This window comes from Cryptomeria japonica, chromosome 6 (assembly GCF_030272615.1).
Source record: "Cryptomeria japonica chromosome 6, Sugi_1.0, whole genome shotgun sequence".
Lineage (NCBI taxonomy): Eukaryota > Viridiplantae > Streptophyta > Pinopsida > Cupressales > Cupressaceae > Cryptomeria > Cryptomeria japonica.
The window spans coordinates 669,781,797-669,806,067 of NC_081410.1; the positions used below are offsets into that span (position 1 = coordinate 669,781,797).

General features: G+C 35.8%; 1 protein-coding gene across 4 annotated transcripts in view; it reads left to right on the top strand.

Annotated features, from left to right (window-relative positions):
* Positions 1 to 24,271, top strand: part of LOC131039040 (ATP-dependent DNA helicase homolog RECG, chloroplastic) — a 308,039-nt gene that overhangs the window by 278,772 nt on the left and 4,996 nt on the right. The window lies entirely within an intron of this gene.

Genomic DNA, 24,271 nt, shown 5'->3' on the forward strand with positions numbered 1-24,271 from the left:
CCATCCTTTTATTATCAACAATCGGTTAAGAATCCCGTAATAGTTAGGATCAATTACGATGTTTAAACAAATACATGTAATCAAAATACATTCTTGAAAATATTAATTATTTATATAAATGAATGGGAAGACTTATATAAAATAATTAATATATTTTTATACTCTCGTTAATTATTTATTAGGGGACATGACAATCTCCCCTGCCTCGTGTTGCTTGCCCTCAAGCAACTCCAAAACTCTTTCATTTTCCCAAGTGGCATCATCATGAGGCAGATTTTTCCATTTGATCAGATATTCCCGGATAGTTCTATTTCGTAGTTGCCTGTCCCATGTTCCCAAAATTACTTCTGGTACCATTTCAAGCTTCCCTTCATCATTCAAAGGCGGTAAAACCTCGGATACTGACACCTGCTGTCCCAGAGCTTTCTTGAGACAAGATACATGAAATACATTATGTATTTTGCTATCTACCGGCAAATCAAGTTCATATGTGACTGTACCAACCTTCCGTACTATCTGATAGGGACCATAAAACCAAGGCTTTAGTTTTTCAGATCCACTACATTTGAGAGAAGATTGCTGATAAGGTTGCAACCTGAGAAATACCAAATCTCCCACTTCGAAATGGCGTTCAACTCGCTCTTTATCTACATAGATTTTTTGTTGATTTTGAGCACATTGCAAATTCTCCTTAAGAGATGACAAAATGTCTTGACTTTCTTGAAGCCAATAACGAGTTCTAGGTACATTGCTCTGTTCAAAAGCAAGGTCAAGAAAAGAGAGTACATCATAGCCATATAATGCTTTGAAAGGAGACATACCAATTGACATATGAAAGGTAGTATTATAACAATATTCACCCAAATATAACCAACGAACCCAAGCCTTCTAATGACCGGCTACATAATTACAAAGATAACCTTCAATGTATTTGTTCACTATTTCCGTCTGTCCATCGGTTTGCGGATGATAGTTGGTGCTATGATTCAACTCTTTACCTATCAATTTGAAAAGTTCCCCCCAAAATAAGCTCAAAAATCTGCTATCTCTTTCACTAATTATAGTCTGTGTCCAGGCTGCCATGCTTCCCTACAACTGAAACATAGTTTTTTCCTTTTGAGCTCTTCTCTTTCTTCTTATGCATTAAGTTTTCATGAAATTTCGATACCCTATAGGCTAGCAAGATGCAAAAAGCTTTGATACCACTATAAAATCCCTTACTGAGATCTAACTGTAATGGAATGTTTACGACCAGAATGTGCAGAAAGGTGCTAATTAATTTAACCAGTGGGTCGTTGAAGTGCCTATGAATTAGTATAACCCATAAAGAAAATTAACCTTCATACTCTGTAATTCAACATTGTTTAGATTGGACAGTAATAATACACATTCAAGATTTAGCATTGCATTAATTGAACCGTCACTATATTTAATATTATTTGGTTTAAGCATTTCTGGGTGCACCTGTTAATTCGCAGTACTGTTGATGCCATATTTGCTAGCGTGTTCCTCCTGTAGCGTCTTCGTGCACTCCCTGATTGGCTGCGTGAAGACTTCGGTTCGCGAACTTCAATTCTACTAACTCTCACGGAGTAAACAATCAATAGTGAGTTGCACCCCCCCCCCGTCGTCACAGTAACTGCGGATGGTTCACTCTTATCACACGAACAGTATTATATTCTCAGAATGTGCCTCATGTCCATGGCGCACAAGGTGGAAGTTTCGGCTCCCCTGCAATCCGATGCAATCATACCCCGTCACGGTATTGGCATGTGCTGACTAGGTCTGCCACCGTGTGACACTTCAAATGTTTGCTTAACCCGACGAAACTCCACAATGTATGTTAACCCGACTTCCGTCTCCACTTTACTGCTTACGTCGCCTCCTTCTTCTGACCTGATCACACAGTGCTCTGTAAATGATTGGCACTTGTAATCTCTGCGGCAACGGGGTTCGTATTCTGCAGAGTCTCAAATACGACACACGGGGATGATGGGTAGCCTGTACGTGGTTTTGCTCATATCTAACACCAATGCCTCAGCCTTTCCTTTGATCAATGTGTAGAATATACACGTCTTGGCAATCTCATTCGAATGTTCATGCTAATATTCCACCCCTCGATTCACGTTTCAATACCAGTAGGCCAGTATTTGTCTGGCGAAAGGAATTCTTTCTTCACGTGTTGATATCACGCAGATAGTCAACTGTCACCTTCTCCAAGTCTGGCTTTTATCAAAACTCGTATATTCATCTCGGGTACTGCCCCATCCTTTTATTATCAACAATCGGTTAAGAATCCCATAATAGTTAGGATCAATTATGGTGTTTAAACAAATACATGTAATTAAAATACATTCTTGAAAATATTAATTATTTATGTAAATGAATGGGAAGACTTATATAAAATAATTAATATATTTTTATAGTCTCGTTAATTATTTATTAGGGGACATGACATTTGGTAAGAAGACTCCCAAGATTAAAAAGTTTGGTAAGTATATTATCAAGGTGTGCAATTCATTGTCAATATGAAAGACATATGAATTGAAATCATAGTTATATAGTGAAGGATGTATTTGATAGAGCCAAAATCAAATTTTCGGAATTAGTTATATTATGTGCACCTAGGTGAGCCAAATTCAAGTTTAGAATGCACTCATAAATGTGTACTTGGAAGGGAACACCCATCCAAATTTAAGCCTAGAATTTCCATTTTGAGGTGCACACTTCTATGACGATGAATTTGTAATATGCACCCTTGTTTTTTATGTTTCGTTTGTTGTTTTGAATTGTTTTAGAGAAGTACATGGAGATGCAGAAATTGTGTTTCACAATAGATTAATTTGTAATAAAAAACAACTAAAATAGCTCTTCGAATACAATATTTGAAAACACCCACAACAAGCAATAAAATGAAAGTGCAATATATCATCAAATCTTGAGATACCTGTTGATCCAGGAACAGTATGCGCTAATCGTTTGTTGTTTTGAATTGTTTTAGAGAAGTACATGGAGATGCAGAAATTGTGTTTCACAATAGATTAATTTGTAATAAAAAACAACTAAAATAGCTCTTCGAATACAATATTTGAAAACACCCACAACAAGCAATAAAATGAAAGTGCAATATATCATCAAATCTTGAGATACCTATTGATCCAGGAACAGTATGCGCTAATCCTTGGTCACCACAGAATAGAATACAAAAATAATTCCATTCTCTCTTGTGTAAGGAAGTTTCTAGTGCTACTGAGGACAATCACATGAAAGCAACCTCAAGGATTATATTGTCAGGTCTTGACTGCTAAAGATAACTCAGCAATTATTGTGTTTTGCTGCTAAACACAAGGGGACTTACGAATGCAACAAGTTGGCCTACATCTGACGATGCCTTGCTCTTTAAACTAGGGAAAATAAAAGCAAAAGAGATAGGGTTTAGGAATCCTAAGGACAATGATAGTAACAATTAGTACTATGGGTAGACAGATTTCACATAAACTAGTTCCTGCTTGGCCAGAGATACACTCACAACTCTACAAGAACAGTGCAAGCTCCAAAGGAATACAATATTTTGAGACTGCAAATATTCATTCAGGCACCCAATTCTGGCGCAACCTGAGACAAACACCTATAGTTGAACTAAGTATAGTATTGGGTTCAAACTAACCATACATGGTGACCTACAATCAGCAAACCCCCAATGTTATGAACCTGAAATCAAATCAGATACCCTCACATTTCACCATTAAAATCACTGAAATCTAACTAATCAAATAAAGAGAAACCATGCAAACAGGAGAAAACAAAATGACCATACCTCAATGTTTATTTATTTGTTTCAACTACCATTACAACAATTTCTGCTCAACAAATTCTATTCTATTCTACTCCTAATCTGCTAGCTGCTTAGTTGTTCTAACTCATAAAATCTAACTATCTACCCCCCTACAAAGAGAGAGGCATTGGATTTTTATAGATTTTACATTTTGAATCAAAGGCCAGGATTGAAACCATCCAATGGCTACAATCTGCCTTCTAGAAGCTTTGACAGCTTTAACTCATACTTAGTAACTTCCAAATTGTCCTTTTCAACCACTTCCCAAGCTACCTACATTTGTTCTCAATCAATTTTGTAAACCAGGTAGTTGAGCAATAACTGACATGTGGTCCCCTTTTGAATTGCATTAAATCGAGCCCGCAAGTAGTCACTTTACAATAAAACAATTCTTCTTATACACAAACTGATTTTCTATTGTTTTCAGCTGTGCATTTTTTATTCTCCATGTCCTGTAGCATTCTAAGTGTTTGGTTGATGCCTTCCAGAAATTTGGAATAACATCATTTTGGCCCTTCTGCGCTGCAACTGTATCTTCATCCTCAAGCTTGATCACGATCACATCTTTGTCAGTGTGTTGAATCTCCTCCTGTTGCCCCCACTAGTGGCCTCGTCTTCTCGATCCTTTCACCTTGCATGAACACATAGGTTGTGGATTAATCATTATCTCCCCCAGCAAATCAAAGGTTTTGAAAATGCTGAAGTTTAGTAAACAAGAACACCAAACTTTAAGATGAAAACACCGATCCTTGTTTCCAAACTGAATGAATTTCTTTATTTTTGTTTACCCTAAGTGCTCAATTTTCGTTATTTGTTTCGGCTATGAATGCGTTTTGACCTTTCTCCAGATTTATATCGGTATAATTTTCGGTGAAAATAAATGGCATAGAAAACATTTTAACTTTACCACTTTCTTTTTAATATTGATCGAATTTTAATTGCTTTTTGTCCCCCCTCTTTTGGTATTTAGCTCAGTATATGTAGAGACGTCGTTTTAGTTTTAACACCTATGAACCTTTCTTTTTAAAAACCAAATCCTTTTATAATTTCACTAAGACTTGCAATTTCAGCCCCCTCTTTTGGTATTCAGCTCAGTATATGCAAAGACGTCATTTTAGTTTTAAAACCTAGGAACCTTCCTTTTTAAAAACGACTCCTTTTATTATTTCACTAACACTTGCAATTTCAGTATATTTATTGGCCTATGCAAGGTGATTTTTCAAAAAAAAATTGGTCTTTAAAGAAAAAGGGAAGCAAACATTGTTTATGCGCTCCCATTTCAATAGCCCCCCCTTTTTTCGGTATATATTTCAGTGTTTGAGGGCAAAATGTGAAAAGGCAATATGAAGGCAAGAAAAAAAAATCTTGACTTCTAAAAATATTCGATCCTCTTTTAATCAACTCCCTATAAGGCTTAGGGGAGTTTCGGTGAATTGTTCAGCGAAATCAGGAGGGCTAAGATACGATTTCCTTTTGCCTTTCAAAAGCAACAAAGCCCACATAAGCCCAATTTATTTTATTTGTGGTACTTCGATTTTGGTATGACTTTCACGGGGCTTTTTCTCAGCTTTAAGAGATTTGCGATAACAAAATACACAACCACGGGCTGGCAAATGTCAAATTCGGCCTCTGCGTTTTTTACCCTTTACTTGAGATGCTGCAGAATGAAGCTGTGGGGTTCATTTCGGTTTTTTTTTTGTGATTTTGAACTCACTTTTGAGCTTACCCTTCGGTATTTATCACAGGGAAGTCTTCAGCATTTGAAGGGTGATGGTAGGAGACAATTCATAAAAAAAATGTTTAACTTTTCTTCATTTTCGATTTTGACATGGCATTTCTTTGGCACCCTTTTCGGTGTTATTTTCAGCTATGGCAAGACATACGACTTTGTAAAAATGAGTCGAACTTATAATTGTTCCCTAGCATCCTCATTGTTCTCGGTATATTTATTGGGATTTTTTTGAGAAAACGTAGACTTTGCCCCCTCTCATTCTATAGTGCGACTTTCAGTATTTTCCTTGACAGATTTGAGGGGTTTGAGAAATGTGATTTCACTAAGCTTTTCTTTTTGCGTGATTTATCATTTTGGCTTTTTTGGGATTTTTTATGACTTTGCTGGCAGAGTCGTTTTGAAAACCACAAAAGGTTTGACTTCATTCGGACATCTCTCTCTCTTTCAACATGCAGGTAAACTGGACATGGGTCCTTGTCATAGAGACATGGATGGGATGTGCAAGCACAACAATACCCTGTTGGTGAAATTAAATTACAATAAAATATCAAACATACCCATATGTTGATCACAAATATTATTGATAAATAGCAGTAGACCAACAAACTGGTATAATCACTCTTAGACACCACCTCCAAAACTGGTATCATCTAATCCTAGATAACTGGTATCAAATCTGTCCTTGAATTGCAACCTTTTGGAATACAACCTAGGGTGAGATGGTCAGCTAAAAGCTAAACGCCACTCCTCCAAAAGCTCTAATGTACCTCACAAGGTTGTACATCTAGCAGTATAGGTATGGCCAGCCAAGATAGGTATGAACAGCTCCAAAAATCTTCAATAATTCTCTGTATTACCTCCTAATATTTCTTCAATCAGCTCTAAAGAAGTGTGCCGAAATTTGAAGATTTTAATTAACTATGAAGGCCAGATGTGATTCCTAAGTGAAATCACCAGTGAATCCTCTAGATTATATCTTTCACTAACATAGAGGATGTTCCTTGTGAGGACCTTCGTCCTCACAAAGCCACATGATGAACAAGATCAACTAGCCAAATCTATTCTCAAAATATCAATCCAAGCAAGTGAGCTCAAAAATGAATTATATAGACTTCCAAAAGCCCACACCAGCTTAAGTGGTTCACTTTTTAATTTAAGTTTGAAAACCTTATATCTCCCCAATGTTGTTGCCCAACTCCATAAAGTCACTTTATTAATAATTGCCCAAAAGCACTTTTAATTTGAACTTGAGCACCTATATAGTTAAATATTAAGAATATAAATAACGATAAAGATTAAATAATTAATTTAACTTTATAATTTATTGTTATTTAAATTAAATGCAATAAACCACATAAGAAACCAGAATATCATCATCACCTTTTCTAATTGACATATAGAAACATTGCCACTAACCAAGTCAATTTCCAACCTAACACTTCCTAAAAATAGTATTGACAAATTACTCAAAATCACTCTGAAAAAAGGGCGTTACGCAAATCTCAACTACCTGAGTTCAATACAACACTTGTCACCACCAAATAAGTTGGATCAAATTGTTACCATGAATCCCCTGACCCTAACTCATTAGCCTATGGGAACCCATTGAATAGGCTAACGGTCACCATACTTAAGTTCTTAGGAAAGGGACATTACAATCTGCACGCCCCAAAATTGTTTGTTCCCAAGCAATTCCAACTCGGGATGCTGCAAGATCTATTCATTTTCTAACGTTGCATCCTCTAGAGGCAAACTCCACCATTTGACCAAGTACTCTTTGATGATCCTCTTTTGCAGAGTATGCTCCTTGCAATCAAGGTTGGCCTCTAGAATTAACATTAACTTCCCCTCCTCTTCCAATGGTGGCAACTTTGGTGAGTGAACAACTTTATGCTTGAGTGCCTTTTCGAGTCTAGACACATGAAACACATTATGCACTCTATTGCTAATTGGTAACACTAGCTCATAAGCTACTTCTCCAATCCTCTTGCAGACTCTAAAATGGCCATAGAACCGAGGTTTAAGCTTCTCTAAACCACTCTTCTTGAGAGTGGACTATCTATATGGCTAGAGCCTCAAGTAAACCATATACCTCAAAATTGTGCTTTGCATGCTGTTGATCAGCGTACAACTTCTACTGAATTTGTTCCTGTTGCAAGTTCTCCTTCAATGATTTAAGAATATCCTGACTCTCTTGTAGCAAGTCTCTTGCCTTAGGCACTCTACTATCCCCAAAGAGAAAATCAACAAAGCTTGGTGCTTTGTACCCATACAAGGCCATGAGTGGTGACATCCCGATTGACATGTGATATCTAGAACTATAACAATACTCTCCGTGATGCAACCACTTCACCCATTATCTTTGTTGTATTGAATGTAATTCTTGAGATACCCTTCCACCCATTTGTTCACTATTTCCGTCTAACCATCTAACAGTGGGTGGTGGCTAGTGTTGGGAGTGAGCTCAATCCCACTCGATCTGAAAAGCTCCTACCAAAAGAAGCTTAGGAACTACTGTCCCTATCGCTGACTATGCTCCTAGACATCCCATTAAGTTTGAAAATCTCCTTGGAAGAAATCAACTCACTATGTTGCAATGCAGCTGGCAACTATATGGTACAGGGAGAAGCCTAGTTCCGAACTATAGTAGGCATGTGTAGTAGTCTAATAGAATAATGATATGGAATAATAAAAGTGGGTTGGAGAAATTGCAAAGAAATGTGCATACTTAGTCAACATGTCCTTTGCAACATATTTACAATCCTTACCCTATACCTTGGGTAGCTTAGCAATGAAGTCCATCATGGAGATGCATTCCCATTTGTGATTAGGAATGGGTAAGGGCTGAAGTAACCCAACTGGATAAGTGTGTTCATTTTTGTTTTGCTAGCATGTGGAGCAATCCCTAACATACTTAAGGACTTCATTTTTAAGTCCTTTCCATGTAAACCTTTCTTGGATCTGACTGTAAGTCTTAAAGAATCTTGGGTGACCAGCCATTGGCGCATCATGGAAAGTCTTTAGTATCTTCACCTTTAGTTGTAAATTACACACCAAACAAATTCTCTCCTAATAAATAATCAGCTCATTAATCACTGTGTATGTGTCTTCATGAATAGTGCCCTCAATGATTCCTATTGTCCAAGAATCCTTAGCATACTCTGCTGAAATCATCTCTCTCCAATCACCAATGATCTGAACCAATAAGCACAAATGAGGCCTCCTAGAAAATGCATCAACAACCACATTCTTCTTTCTTGAAGTCTACTCACCCTCTTCTTCTACCTATTGTTGAGATCTTTCTGGGTCATAAAATGTTTGATACTATTGTGATCTGTTTTTTGTGATGAACTTGCGCCCTACCAAATAAGGTCCGAACTTGGCCATATTAGGAAATTTGAGTTAGTGCTCCATGTATGTGGCTAAATTATAGTTGTGTAATAAATATTAAGTTGTTTATAAACAACTTAATATTATAGTGTGTAGATGTGTGTGAAAATAATAGTGTGAGTTGTTAATACAACTCACGTAGAGATCTAAGAGTGTTTGTAGGGATTTGAGTTCTTAAAACTTAAAACCATAGTTGAAAAACTCGAAGTTGGCAATGACTCAACAATAACGCGGTAACTTTATCGAACATTTGAAAATACATCTTTTAAAAATATTCTTAAAAAATACACTTCAATATAAAACTAATGTCTTTAAATTTATTTTTTTAATTATATTGAAATAAACATATATTAATAAAATACTATTTAAAATTTTAAATCATAATAATTTTTAGTGTTAAAATATATTTAAATAATAAATTAATAATTATTAAAGTCTAATATTTATACTTTATAGTTTATAATCATTTTTTATTTTTTATTTTTTAAAAGCCAATTATCAATTAATTTAATCTTCTAATATATCTGGTATGGACATCGATCAAACTTCGAAGAATAAACAAAATCTGAAATATTATTGATAAATAAAACGAAATGCATTTTGATTAAATGTAGGGAATCATCAAAAATGGGAGTTGCGCCATTGTTCTGCCCTAGAGTCGCACCCAAAACCAAATGAAAACCCTGGAGTTGCGCCTATTATTGTGCCTTGGAGTCGTGCCATCATTGTGCCCTAGATTTGCACTCATTAACCAAATGAAAACCCTCACGCATCCTTTCTCATGGCCAAAAAACAGAAGAAATAATGGCAAAAGTTGTGAATCAAATTTGTAATGCCTAACGAGTTTTTCTCGGGAAGTAGGGTTTAACTTGCGAGATTTCACGAGTATTTCTTAAAAAACGCTGCATGTTTTTACAGAAACTCGGAGCCAAATTTAATAGCAAGTGACTCGGCTAGGGTTTCAACCCATGAGTACTCGCGAGCTAGGCGATTTTTGGCAAGTTTTGCAACTTTGGTTAAAACAACTCATATTTTAGGAGTTGTTATAGGAAGTTTTTTATGATATAGGATATACACATCTTATAAATATGTAATGTCTATTGAATGAAAGATAAAAAGAAGAAGCATTATTATTTTGTGCATAAAACTATTTGGCTTCTGAGTTTCTACATATTTTCCTATATGGTATCAAAGCCACACAATTTGTTATATGCCATGTGGCACCTAGTTTAGAACAAATTCAAAGCATGCGTTATTCTTGAGTGGCTATGTATCTCCATCTCTTTGGCATGTTGTCTTCATGGTGATTCATACATGTGCAAGAATAAAAACAAGAAATGAGAAACTACATGATATGATAGATGTATGGGACAGTGTTTGTGCATGTCGAGATTCTGTTTTTTTTTGTTATCAAGGTGCTCATTAATAGCTCTTGCCTTGAGTTCCTCGATAAGAGAAATGAGGTTTCTTTCTACGCCTGACCTGTGCATAGTTTGAAGAAGCCACATGATTCCTTTTCAGATCCAAACACTCCTCCAACCTCCATGAGAAGCCAAGGTGCTAAGTGAAGATCAAAGTTATAGGCGTATGACTAGCTTAATTGAATGCGATCTATTATGGAGTGAAATTGGTGCAATAACTACGAGAAAGTAAGCAAAAAGGTGCGTGATAGAATGTTTGAGGGCCATTTTAATTGCAGCGAGCGCTAAAGCCCCTTTTGTGCTAAGCTTATGGGTATCTAACAGAATTCGATTGCTTAATTTAAACCAATCCTTGGAAATTTTGACATTGCCATCAATCTTCGCTTGCAGGTCCATGTCTCTATTAGCTCTTATGATATCTTGCCTCTATTCTCAAACTCTAGTAGCTGTCAAAATTCAATTAGCACAGATTTCTCTTTTATGGGACTTGTCCCTCTCATCCATAGTTATATTTCTTTTGTGAGGTTTGGTAGAAGGTTATTATAGTTTATTATATAGTTATCAACTGTTAATTTTTATAGGGATATTTTATGTTACTATAAAAGTCAAATATTGAGTGTCGTTAAAGCAAGTCAAATTGAATTATAGGGTCCATCTTAGTGAATCTTAAATTATAATATTATTAATAGTGTCTATCAAAATTCAAAAAGTGTCAAAAATTATCAAAAATAAAAAATGCCTCAATTGTAAATGGATGCATTATCGTTTGTACGCGACATCCATCTTGAGGGGGGCATTGTAAAATTGGGCTTCAAAGTCAAATTTGCTAAGTAGCAAATTTAATGGAAGACAGAGGCATCAGAGGTTGGAGGTCACTCAACAACCTCTCATCAGTCATCAACGATGGGGCCGCACACATGATATAGTGACAAATGTACAATATGCTGTGTGTGTTTTTTTTTTCAGCTTTTTAGTATGGTGTGTGAATGCTGAAAATTGATTGTATTGGAGAGCAAATGATTGTAGAGGTCCTTTGACTGCGGCGATCCTCTGAATGTCGTACTTCCTTGATAGATGATGGTTCAATGAATACATTCATTGGCAACAGTGATCATGTGCAACAAGATCTAGATAGCAAGATCCAGATAGTACTATGCAACATAATATGATTCGCTTTTTAGTGTTCCTAGTTGTGTGAATAAGTGGAAATTTCACATTGTGGGGGGGAATAATAACCAATGTTCCATTCCCATTTCATACCAAAATGACTAAAGTCAAGGGTAGCTTCCAGTGGTACTGGTGATTGTCTATGTTGTTCGAGATCGAGTGGCAATGATCAATAACAGTGACTACAGTTAAGAACATTGTGTTCTTATGGAATGAAATCTGAAGCGTTTTCTAGTATGGGTTTTTAGATTTGTGATATGTATGTTGATTTCTATATAACTTCCCTAATGTACAAGCATAGTGGCGAACAAAAGCACCAAAGTAAGTCAGTTCATGGATCTTGAAATGGTTTTTTGGAGGAGGTGGACAATTGATGGGTTCTTGTTCACGTCAAAGTTTGTGGTAAGCTTGTTTAAAACCATTGAAAGAGAGAGACTTTCTTTTGTATCAAGGTCATGAGCCACGAGAATGGGCATGCCACAGGGGTGAGCATGTGTGAATGTTTTACTACCATGTTCGCACTAAGGTGGGGAATGTTAGAAAATATGAGTTAGTGCTCCATGTATGTGGGTAAATAATAATTATGTGTAACAAATATTAAGTTGTTGAGAAACAACTTAATATTATAGCAAGTGTGTAGATGTGTGTGAAAATAATAATGTGAATTTTTAATACAACCCACGTAGAGATCTAAGAGTGTTTGTAGGGATTTGAGTTGTTAAAAGTGAACTTAAAAAAAAAAAGTCATATATTTCAGGAGTTGTTATAAGAAGTTTTTATAATATAGGATTACACATCCTATAAATATGTAATATCTATTGAATGAAAGATAAAAAGAAGCATTATTATTCCGTGCATAAAACTATTTGGCTTCTGAGTTTCTACATATTTTCCTATAAATGCATGCATGATGGCCAATATCTCTTGGTTATATATAGAGTAACTCTTCTCCACACCTCTCAACTTCCGACTCTCAAAAGCTATGGGATGCTTCTCCTGCATCAATACAACACCAATCCCCTCTCTTGAAGCATCACACTCCAACTCAAAAGATCTGGAGAAATATGAAATTTCCAACACTGGGCATGTAGACATCACCTATTTGAATTGATCAAAACACTTTTGTACTACATCAGACCACTCAAAAACTCCCTTTGTCAAATCTGTAAGTGGGGTTGTAGTCTTTGAGAATCCCTAAACAAACCTCCTATAGAACCCACAAAGACCAAAATATCCCTTAAGTTGTGAGAGATTCATGGGTGTAGGCCACTCAACAATAGCCTTAAGATTTTCCAAATCAACTCTCAATCCATCTGAACTAATAATATGACCTAGATAGAGAAGTTTTGTCATGCCAAAGTCACACTTGGACTCCTTAGAATACGAGGACTTACATTCCAATATGTTCAATGCCTCGTATGTTCTTCCCAAGTTTTGCAAAAAATCAAGATATCATCAAAAGATATTAATGCAAACTTCTTTAACTGCTTCCTAAATACCTAATTCATACAAAACTAGAAAGTGGCTAGTGCATTACTCAACCTGAAAGGCATCACTAGAAACTCAAACTGACCGAAATGGCATCAAAAGGCTGTCTTCTCTATATCCTTCTCCCTCATTCTAGTTTGATGGTAACCTAACCTCAAATCAATCTTCGAAAAGTAACAAGCACCATGCAGCTCATCAATTAACTTATCAATCCTAGGAATAGGATGCTTTTTTTATTGTCTTTTTGTTTAGTGTCCCTGTAATCAAATGCACATCCCCATTGTACCATCCTTCACCAAATTACTGCTGAAGTGAAAAGGTTCTTGCTAGGTCTAATGTGCCCCATCTCTACTAATTCCTTAATGGCTTTTTCTATCTCATCCTTATGCCTCTTTGGATGCCTAAATAGTGTGGTGATTACTTGGTTTGGCACCCTCTTCCATCTCTATTACATGCTCAATCCCCCTCTAGGGTGGTACTCTAGGTGGTATACTCCCGAACACCTTGCTATGCTTTGATAGAAACTTGTAAATGTTCGAATAATAAGTGATCTTTTGCTATTTTTTGATTGTAGGCATTATGAGATACTTTGTTGCCCACTCCACCAATTATGTCTAATTGGATACTCCCCATCTTGAAGAGCACAAGAATATACTGAGAGGGGGGGGGAAGGGGTGAGTCAGTATATTAACAAACTTTTACTTCTTGAACTTTAATCACAAGCATATAACTTATCTCATAAGCATATTCATTGTATATTATTATTCGCATGAGATCTAACTACTATGAACACAAATAGATTATAGAACACAAGATATATACGTGGAAACCCTTACAGGAGAAAACCACGGCAATAAATTATTCGCATGAGATCTAACTACTATGAACACAAATAGATTATAGAACAAAAGATATATACGTGGAAACCCTTACAAGAGAAAACCACGGCAATAAATGCTTATATGAATATCTTCTTTTACAATATTTGTAGGCACCAACCCCTAAGTTTGTTTGTGAGCACCAACCCACTGGAAGCATCAACTCCCACTTCTGAAGTTGTAGGCACCAACTTATTGGAAGCACCAACTCCCACTTCTGTATTTGTAGGCATCAACTTACTAGAAGCGCCAACTCCCACAACTAAGCACCAACTCAGAGACACCAATCTATCCTTTAGGAAGCACCAACTTCCAAATTATGGTTCCACCTTCAATATATTGCTATCTCAACGATGATGGATATTATGAACTCCTATTTGTGTCGTCGTTTCACAATTCCCTTTTTTCTAATTTTCCTAGAAATGTACTTGTATGATTACACAATCTTGCACTTTTGTTCACAAACATATTTTCTCATTCAAACTTGTTCTATCATTGATTTACTTCATGGTGTTCTCTTCATTTATTCTTATTACCAAATCTGCATGTGTACTCTTTCCAAATCTTTGATGGAATAGTTGTCATTGATGTCAAAGGAATTTGCCTGGTATCATATTGGAGATTGATGAACATATTGATAATGTTTGCACATATGAATTAGTATACTTTACAGTACCATATTGGATACTTTATAGTACATTGTCTCAGTCTGATTATATAGTGATTACAGTCCCAGTCTAATTACAGTGAATATTCACAATGCCGATCATGGTGTATGCATGACAACAGAAAAATGCAGCCAGTCCTTTATATATGTATATGTATACATATAGACAGTCATATATATACAAATATAAGGTGACCAAGCGATATAGATGCAGACAGTAATTTATACATACAGAATATGTATACAGTGATAAGCATCCTTGATTGACAGAGATCAGCTCTTTGGCAGCAATGTTAGTTTGTCTGATAGCAGTGATTAATAATAAATGTCAGACTGATTATTATCTAGAAGTTGTGATTCGATTAACAGAAAGAATCAATTCATATTGATAAGCAGCACTGGAAACTAAAGTCAGCAGGGCCAATAGCCTAGAAAAGTTTGTGGAAAGAGCCACAAGTTATAATCAACAATTCATTATCAGAGATTACAGCAGCAAGTTAAGATAGTTATATTGACTGCCACATAACTTACCATAAACCAGTAATTATATTGGCAAACGGAGGCAGTTAGGCATTTCCAGATTTAAGACATCAAGCAATAAGATAATTTCGGGGGAGTTAAAAGAAAAGCTTTTAGGACGTAAGATTATGGTAATTTGAAGGCAATGCATACAGACTATATTTGTCGATGAAGACAATTTTTTACAGTGACTCAGATTAAAAAATATTAAACAAAGTATGAAACAATGATTGTTTTGAACAGTGATTCCTATACACAGTCGATTCTCAGAAAGGGTGAATTAAGACGAGAAGAGAAATGGGATTTGATCATACACTAATATGTCTAAGCTCTGGGCAGCGATATTAATCTATGTTACCCGGGGACGCGTCCCCGGTATTTTTTTCAGCCGTCCCCGTCCCGGGGACAGGGAATGTCCCCATAAATTCTGCATATAGACAATGAATTTTGACAATGAATTCTATAAGCAATTTGACTTTGACTCTCAATTTAACACAAATTTGCCATAAAAACTCTACTAGTTCTTATATGTTAAGGTTCTATAATGGATATGTGCATGTTTTATCCATGTTTTCATATGAATATTTTAAATTTCCCTATTTATTTTAATTTTCCCTACTTTTATATAGCCGTCCCCAAAATTGGTAAAAAAAATCATCGTCCCGGAAACGCGTACCCCCATCCCCTGCCGTCCCGTCCCGGAAACTTGAGGTAACATAGATATTAATTAGAGAGTCAAACAAAGTCAAAAAGATAAGGAGAGACAAGTCAGCAAGGATGATTGTCACGTAACTTACCAAGGATTAGTAAGAGGTGCAATTAAATGTTAAAATTAATAAACATTATTATGGGGTCCACCTCCTTATGAAAGAATTCCCCACTACAAGACAAGATTTGTGTGGCCCACCTCCTTATGCTAGAGGTCCCACCAAAAGACAAAAGCCTTCCTACGTAGAAGGATAATGAGGAGTAACATGATTAAATCAGCAGTCATAGAAAACAAATAAGTAATTAAAAGAAAGCTACGACAAAATCATGGTGGCAGCGATTAAGAATAATTTGTTAAAAAATACAAGTGTAAAAGATAAGAGATGTGATTTATACAAAGGTGGCGGCAGTTTGTGCACATCAACGATTTGTTTAATAAATTAAAGAGATGTGATTATTTAAAGACAAAGGGTGCGATTTTTTATTTTTTAAAGATATAAACAACAATTTAAATACTGATTAAAGGTGCATCTTGTTAAATGATAAGGTGCGATTTAAGAGGTATGATTCCCGTAAAGATATTATTAAAAAGTTTAATTTGTTTATGAATGACTCTATAGAAGAGTCCACACCTCTTACGAAGGGGTATATGCTAAAGATATAAATAATATATCAAGATCATTTTGAAGTGTGTGGAGAATAATAATTCTGAAATAATTTTCAGACTGTAAAGAGAAGGGGTATGTGAAACAATTTGTCCTAAACAAATCGCACCATCTGGAGAATACATTATTAATTTAATAAATTACTGTTACTGCTGCATTAATTTGTTGTTTTCAACATAATCTAGGTTGGTTTCTTTTCACTGTGCTGGTCTCCTTTATAATATTTGACTTTCTCCTTTTAATTTATTTTCTGTCCTTATTAATGCTGGTGTCTTCTTGATTATCACTGATTTTAATGTTGCTTGCTGCTTTGCACCACACAAATGCAATCACTATTTGATAGAAACACTTCAGTATATCTTTGTTGATTCAATTAAACACATCGTCCTTAACTTTAATCACATAGAATGTAATTGCTGTTGAGCACATACATATCGATGCTTTTTTAATATTAATTTTTGCCATTTCAATTTGAATTTCTGTCTCTAATCTCAACCAAAAATACTTCGTTTTCTGGCTGTATATCTTTCTCTAACGTCTATCGCTGTCTTCTTTGATAACACAGTTGCTGCACATTAATGTTGTTCTACAAAACATTGTGTAGTTGCCCCGAAGTCATATTCACTTGCTTGTAGATGTTTAGTGCATTGTAGTCACTTCCTCCCTGATTCTGAAATCTCTTCCTTATCTTCTGTAGCAGCCAATATGAATAGATTGGCAAGCATAATCTCTATCGTGATCTTTCTCATCAACCAGCAGTTGTACTTAATACTTGTAGAAGCATTATTATTTAATTTATCCTTTTGACTTCCGAATTATCTTCTTCACCATATCTGTGATCTTATCATTTGCATTATAGTAAATGTTTACATCTGCAAATGATCACTTCTTATTTCCTCGGTTCTTGCTAATGATCAAAACGTGAGAACTCTTCTACCTTTCTTTGATGAACCCAAAATGCTTTGTATATCACCAATATTGAACAACTTCAATACTATCTGATTCTAATGGCTTTGTATATCATTCATAAAATAATAGAGAGATCTTCATAAGCAAGTTGCCATAGACAATGTTGCTCTTAATCTTTCCATCCACTCTTCACCTCAATGACAAACATTGTCTTGCTTGTCTTCTTGATATCAATGACAACATTTCCAACACATCTATTAACCCTTTGAGCACTATCTTCCTCTCATTTGATTCAAACTTCATCTCCATCTTCTGTAGATTGAAAGTGAACTCCATAAGTGATTGCATCCAGTGCATCCCTAAAACCACATCAATATCTCCAATGTTCATCACATAAAATTCATCCTTGAACTCAATCTCCTAACTGAAAGCTCAAATTGGAAATCTTATGAGTGCAAGTGAGCTTATACCCATCAACTACCATTACTCTAAAGCTCTCATGTTCTTCAATTTGAAGTCCTCTTCTAGCTACAAAGCTTTCATCAATAAAAGTATGGGCAGCACGTGTATCAATGAGAGTTATTATTTTTTGCCCCCTGTAAAACACCTCTAACTTTAAATGTTACTACTTTTTGGAACCTAGAAAGTTGGGCAATAGTATCACCACTTCCTTGTTCCTCTTCTAATGAACTTTCCTCCTCACTACCCTCTAAAACAGATTGCTGATCTGATTTTCTGTTGCTGATTCCTCTGCTGAAAAATATTCTGTTTGTTTTGCCTTTGCCTTAATATTGCATTTATGATATGGATCCCATGGCTTCCTACAATGAAGCCATAATTCTTCCTTTTGAGTTCATTCAACTGCTCACTATCCAACCTGTTAGATTTATTCCTCGACTGATTTGATTCCCTATGAAAATACTTTTTGTCTTTATCCATTTTGTGTGGGAATCCCTTAGACTAAAACTTGGTCCTAGAAGTAGAGGTCTCCGTATCTCTAGCCTTCTTGGTGGTTTCTTGTAAAGTAGGTGGACTAAGTTCCTTAATCCAACCTCTTAAGGGATTTGAACGACCATTCATAAAAAGAACAATGAGCCCTCTCTGAAATATTTGTGACCAACACTGAAAGCCTCTAAAAATGAGTAACTGAACCCCACTAGTTCAACTGAGCCAAGTCCTTGAAGTGCAACTCTGGATCCTTCTTGTCAAAAATGTCAATAAGTCTCTCTATAAACTCAGCATAAGTAGTGATCTGATTTTGTCCCATAGTGATCATCCCATGATGCCACCACTCATGAGCAATACCATCAAGGTGAATAGCAAGATATTTGATAGCTTCATCTTCAAGCATGGGATTACGTTGAAATAAGTGTCCACCCTCTACACCCAAACTCTAACTGAAGCCTTCTCTGATCCGTCATAGTAAGGAAGGGTCAGTTTCCCAACCTTTTTCTGTAGGTCATAATTATTCAGTATTCCACCAGCATGGGGTCTATGCTTCATTCTGAGGACAATGTCCCTAAGAGGCATTGCAACCTGAAAATCTAGGGCTCCATCTGTCCAATTCTACATAAATTGATTTTGCAAATCAGTAATTTGGGGTTCATTGTCAACCTGTGGTTGAACCCTAGTTGGGGAAACCAACATAATAACCACCTTGCTGTCCATTCTTACCTCCATTGTTTGCACTCATGTTATCATTATTGTTGTTGTTGTTATTAGCCCCCGTTTGACGAGCCATCAACTCAACCAACTGCCCAAGTATTCGTTTCCTATACTCGCTGATCTGCAGCCTACCATCCTCTAAGAATGGTGTCCAACATATTCAGAGCACGCTCTCCTATGTCCCTATCACCCATATTTGTTGCTCCCTATTATTCTGCTACCAATTTAGGATTAGACCTGTTTCTGTGGATATTGTAATGATGTGTAAAAGGCTGATGTTTTTTATTGTTTTGTTAGTTGTTTTGAATTGTTTTAGAGAAGTAGATGGAGATGAAAAAATTGTGTTTCACAATAGATTTATTTGTATTAATAAAACAACTGAATAACTCTTCAAATACAATATTTCAAAACACCCACAACCAGAAATAAATTGGAAGTACAATATGCCATCAAAACTTGAGATACCCTGTTGGTGAAATAACATTACAATTAAATATCAAACATACCCATTTGCTGATTACAAATATTACTAATAAATAGCAGAAAGCCAGCAAACTGGTATCATCAAACCCTAGGCGCCACCTTTAAAACTTGTATCAAATATGTTCTTGAATCACAACCCAGTGGAATACAACCTAGGGCAACCACAACCATCAAAGATGGTCAGCAAAATACCAAATGCCACTCCTCCAATTGCTCCCACATCCCTCACAAGTTTGTATGGCCAACAAGTACAGGTACAGACAACCAAGATAGGTATCAACAGATCCAAAATCTGCAATGAATCCCTCTATCACCCTTCTTGGTATTTCTTCAATCAGCTTTGAAGATGTGTGCCAAAATTTGAAGATTCAGCCAAATTTGCTCTCAAAATATCAATCGAAGCATATGCAAATGAGCTCAAAACTGAATTATATAGTTCCAAAAGCCCACACCCAACTTAAGGGGTTCACCTTTTAATTTAATTTTAAACACCTTATATCTCCCCATTGTTGGCGCCCAACCCCATAAGGTCACTTTATTAAATATTTGCCCAAAAGAACTTTTAATTTTAACTCGGGCACCCTTATAGTCAAATATTAATAAATTAATTAATGATAAAATTAAATATTTAATTTAACTTTATAACTTATCTTTATTTAAATTAAATGCACTGGACCATATTAAAAGCTGGAATATCATCACCACCTGCTCCAACAGACATCCCAAAAATAGAAACACTCTTGCAACCTGAAATCACAGAGTGATTTGGAAGGTTGATGCAAAAATTCACACAATTGAATCCAAAAGCAAAAGCAAGAAACAATATGGAATGTGGAAAGCTGATATCATTAATGGAAACATTGCCAGTAGCCAAGTCACTGTCCATCTTGACATTTACTAAAAATAGTATGGACAAATTACCTGAAATCACTCCATGAAAGGGTGTTATGCAAATCTCAAATGCCTGAGCTCAATACAGCACCTGTTGCCGCCAAATAAGCTGGATCAAATTTTCAACATGAGTCCCCTAACTCTAAACATATGGGAGCCCGCTAAATAGGCTAATGGTCACCATACTGAAGTGTTCAGGAAGGGGACATTACAAAATTGAAGTTGTATTGAAAACTCAAAATGAGGTTAATGGTGCACCTATGAGGAGGAATTTGAATAAAAAGTTGGCTAAGTATGGTGTTGAAGTGTGCACCTAGAGTAGAGGGGCACACCTGATAAAGGTAAAGTCCAAAGTTCTAGCTCTCATTGTTAGGTGTGTGTGGCAGCATGAGGTGGGTGTGTTGTGAGGTGAAAATTGAAATTTGTTATATTTAGAAGACGTGTAGTAGTGTGAGGTGCATGCACTTGTGAAGGGGAAAATTGAAATCCAAGTTACATTTAGGAGTGTGCACATGAGTGAAGGGTGCTTTGTTTCAAATATAAAATTTCAAAGTATATTGTATAATTGTGCACTTCGTAAAGAAAATAAAAATGTTAACATTGAAAGAACAGTTATTATGTGTGCATCTAGGGTGCAACTACGCACCTCACAATGGAATTCAAAAATTGTTTTAACTTGTGTTCATAGGTATGCACTTGGTAATGAAGCATACACCTATACAAAAGAATCAAAGTGCAAGTTCAAAGTTTGGTTTACAGTGTATTGGATGCATGTAAAGCAAAAGTGCATGCCAATCAAAGGGATTAAAAATATTGAAGTGGATTTTTAAGGTTATTTTAGATGTGCTTAGAGAGTTCGTTATAGTCAAAAGAAAAGTTGCAGAATTATTAAAATTATCCAGAACTGCCTATCCAAAATTCTACTTTTAGCTTGCACCAAAAAAATTTGTTTTATTTTTAGTTGTCTTTATTCTCAAGAATAAGAGTATGTTTTGAAATGTACTATTTTTAGCTTGTTAGAATTTTAATTTGCACCTCCATTTCAACACAAAAATAGAATATGCAGAAGAACTACTATTCAAATTTGAAGGGGGAAACTTCCTATGAAATAAAAACTAATCTACTATGAAAAATATGTACATCCAATTTACAATCTTTACAATACTTTTCTAGGGATTTCACAATTATAGATTAAGTAAACTTTAAATGTGTTTCGGTTTACTTAGTGTAAATGACCAGACAGAATTTTTATGCTTTTTTATTGAAAATAAATCCAAATACTAGATGCTTGTGATTGTTCAATCAAACATAGAGATTGAACAATGCAATTACACAGAGTTTTGATTAGTTAAAACACATAAACATGAATGCTATGGTAAATTAAATGAAAACTTAATACAAAACCACATCGTACACCTTTGAGCTTACTTGCAAATTCATTGAATCAAATTAACCCTAAAAACACATAACAAGACATCTCAATAAACATTTATAAGTAAGATAGGGATAATAAATGTCATTGAGTGAATAACAAACTTTAGATAACAATAACATTGAATACTTGATGAATAGCAAATCCAACAATATGTAGGCGTGAGAATTACCATTAGAAATTTAACTATGAAAGGCACTTATTTAAACTGTTTACAATGATTGCATAAGAATAAAATAAAAAATTTAATTGTTATCTCTATTCTTGCAAGAACTTCGCATGAATGCAAGCATTAATATAAATGAATTCTAGACAATAAAAGCAAATCTAAAACATGCAACGTATTAGCTGAAGTGATAGTACCTTTGAAAAATCCTAGATTTTGTCAATAAATCGGCATCAATTACATTCAATCCCTAGTGCCTGAATGCGGTTTTTCATGTCAACAAAACCCTCATTGCAGAATGTTTTACGAAACACCTTCACAAAGTCTGAAAAAAATTAATTTCGAAACTCTAGGGTTTGTTAGCCATGATCAACCACTCCAAAAAAGCTTTACTACATCCAATGGAGCCCCATAAAAATGTTAAAAATCTGCTGAAACTAATACAAAAATTATTGGAATAGATCCAACAGCTATGGTGCTCCTCCTAGGTGTGAAGGACCTGAATACACCACAAACCCTGACACTTTTCATTCACTTATGCCACTTGAATTTGGTGGCTAACATGTAAGTGTGCTTTGCATAGGCTTTTGAAGACTAGTTGAATTGACCTCGGCATACTTTTTGTTGACCATTGCCACTTAAACATGACTCAAATCTGGATGGAGCACTCTTGAAGCCTTATTGCCACTAAAATATTGGTAATCCTTCGTAAGAGCATGTCTGTAGTAACTCTGCCACTAAATTATGGTTTAAAACATGCTTTGTGCACTGCTGGAGGGTACCATGAAAGAAACTTTGATGTCAACCTATTTAAATTAGTGAAATCTACTTCAAAATTTCACTTTTTTGCTCGCTTTCTTGGTGGGGGGTGGATACTTGTTGATGTGTCTTTTATACACGACCAAACACAGAATAAAATACCTAAGGGTACCTTATCCTCTCTTGAACAAAGTTTCTCGATTGCTGAAGATCTCGCCGAAGGATCAGTCGAGGCAACTCCAAGGTTCTTGTATGTAGGTTCTCTACGTGTGGATAAGCTCTTTGCGATACGATGTGATTTTGCTGGAATCACAAGGGGACTTACATTCGACGACCTGAACGTCTGATTTGCTTTGGATATTGCTGGAACGTGAGATTTTACTGGCCGTTTGATTTTGAAAAAAAGGGAAAAAGGAGAAAGGTTGAAACGGGATCTATTTCTAATACTAAGGATGTAAGAGCAATGAATGACCTTTGATGAAATTCTAACTATGTCTTGCTTTGACATCCCAGGACCATCTCCACAAGGTTAGTGCAATCTTCTGAGGAAAGCTTTATGATGTTTAGATCACCGCTACAAGCATGGACACAATCAGGCTGATGCATATCAATGAAGAAGCGACAATTGAAGTTAAGCTTAAGCTGAATGATTCCAGTTGACTACACAAGGCAAGTCTGCAATCAACAAACTGCTAGTAGTATGGATATATATATTTCACCATTGATCATACACATTTCTTCCACTCATCTAATAACATGAAACCAAATTTGAGAAGTATAGAGACCATGCAAATTGTTGAATCGACCCATAGAATTCACCATTTCTTCAATGAAGTTTACAAGTCCTTTACAACAACATCTTGGCAACAATCTTTGCCTTCTCTTTCTACTCTACTCTAACTATTTCCTATTCTCTGACTATTCACTAATATCTATTCTCTATCAACCAACTATTAACCTTTACAAATGAGGAGCCAAGGCTTTATATAGGGAAACCCTTTACAAATAGACAGATCTGATTGATTTAGAATCAATGGCTAGGATTACAAGATAGAAACCCTAATTAGGGTTTGTTACAACAAACTTCCTTAGCTAATTAGAAAATTACATTCCAAGGGTGAGGACCAATAGGAAGCAAGGGTAGGTGCCTCGAAGTTTGTGTCATCCTCGATGAGTCAGGTACATTGAATCTGGACATGCTGAGGTGGACCAATCCAACTGGAGGAATGATGACTGGGAAGCCACCTTGTCTAACACGTGTAACTTGGTTGATGTTCAATTTGATGAAGTCGAGAAGCTAACTTTAATTAACTCTTCTGAAACTATCTGCTTCTTCAACGTACCTTGGTACTAACCTTATTTGATTCTCCTCTGTCTTTGACGTGATGGATGGGTGGTGTACCTTTCCTTGAAATGCTAGCAACGCCTTTCATTGTCATCGTGTGGTTCCTTAGTGTGGCGAAGTGAAGGGCTTTGTAGATAGCTGGCAATTCCTT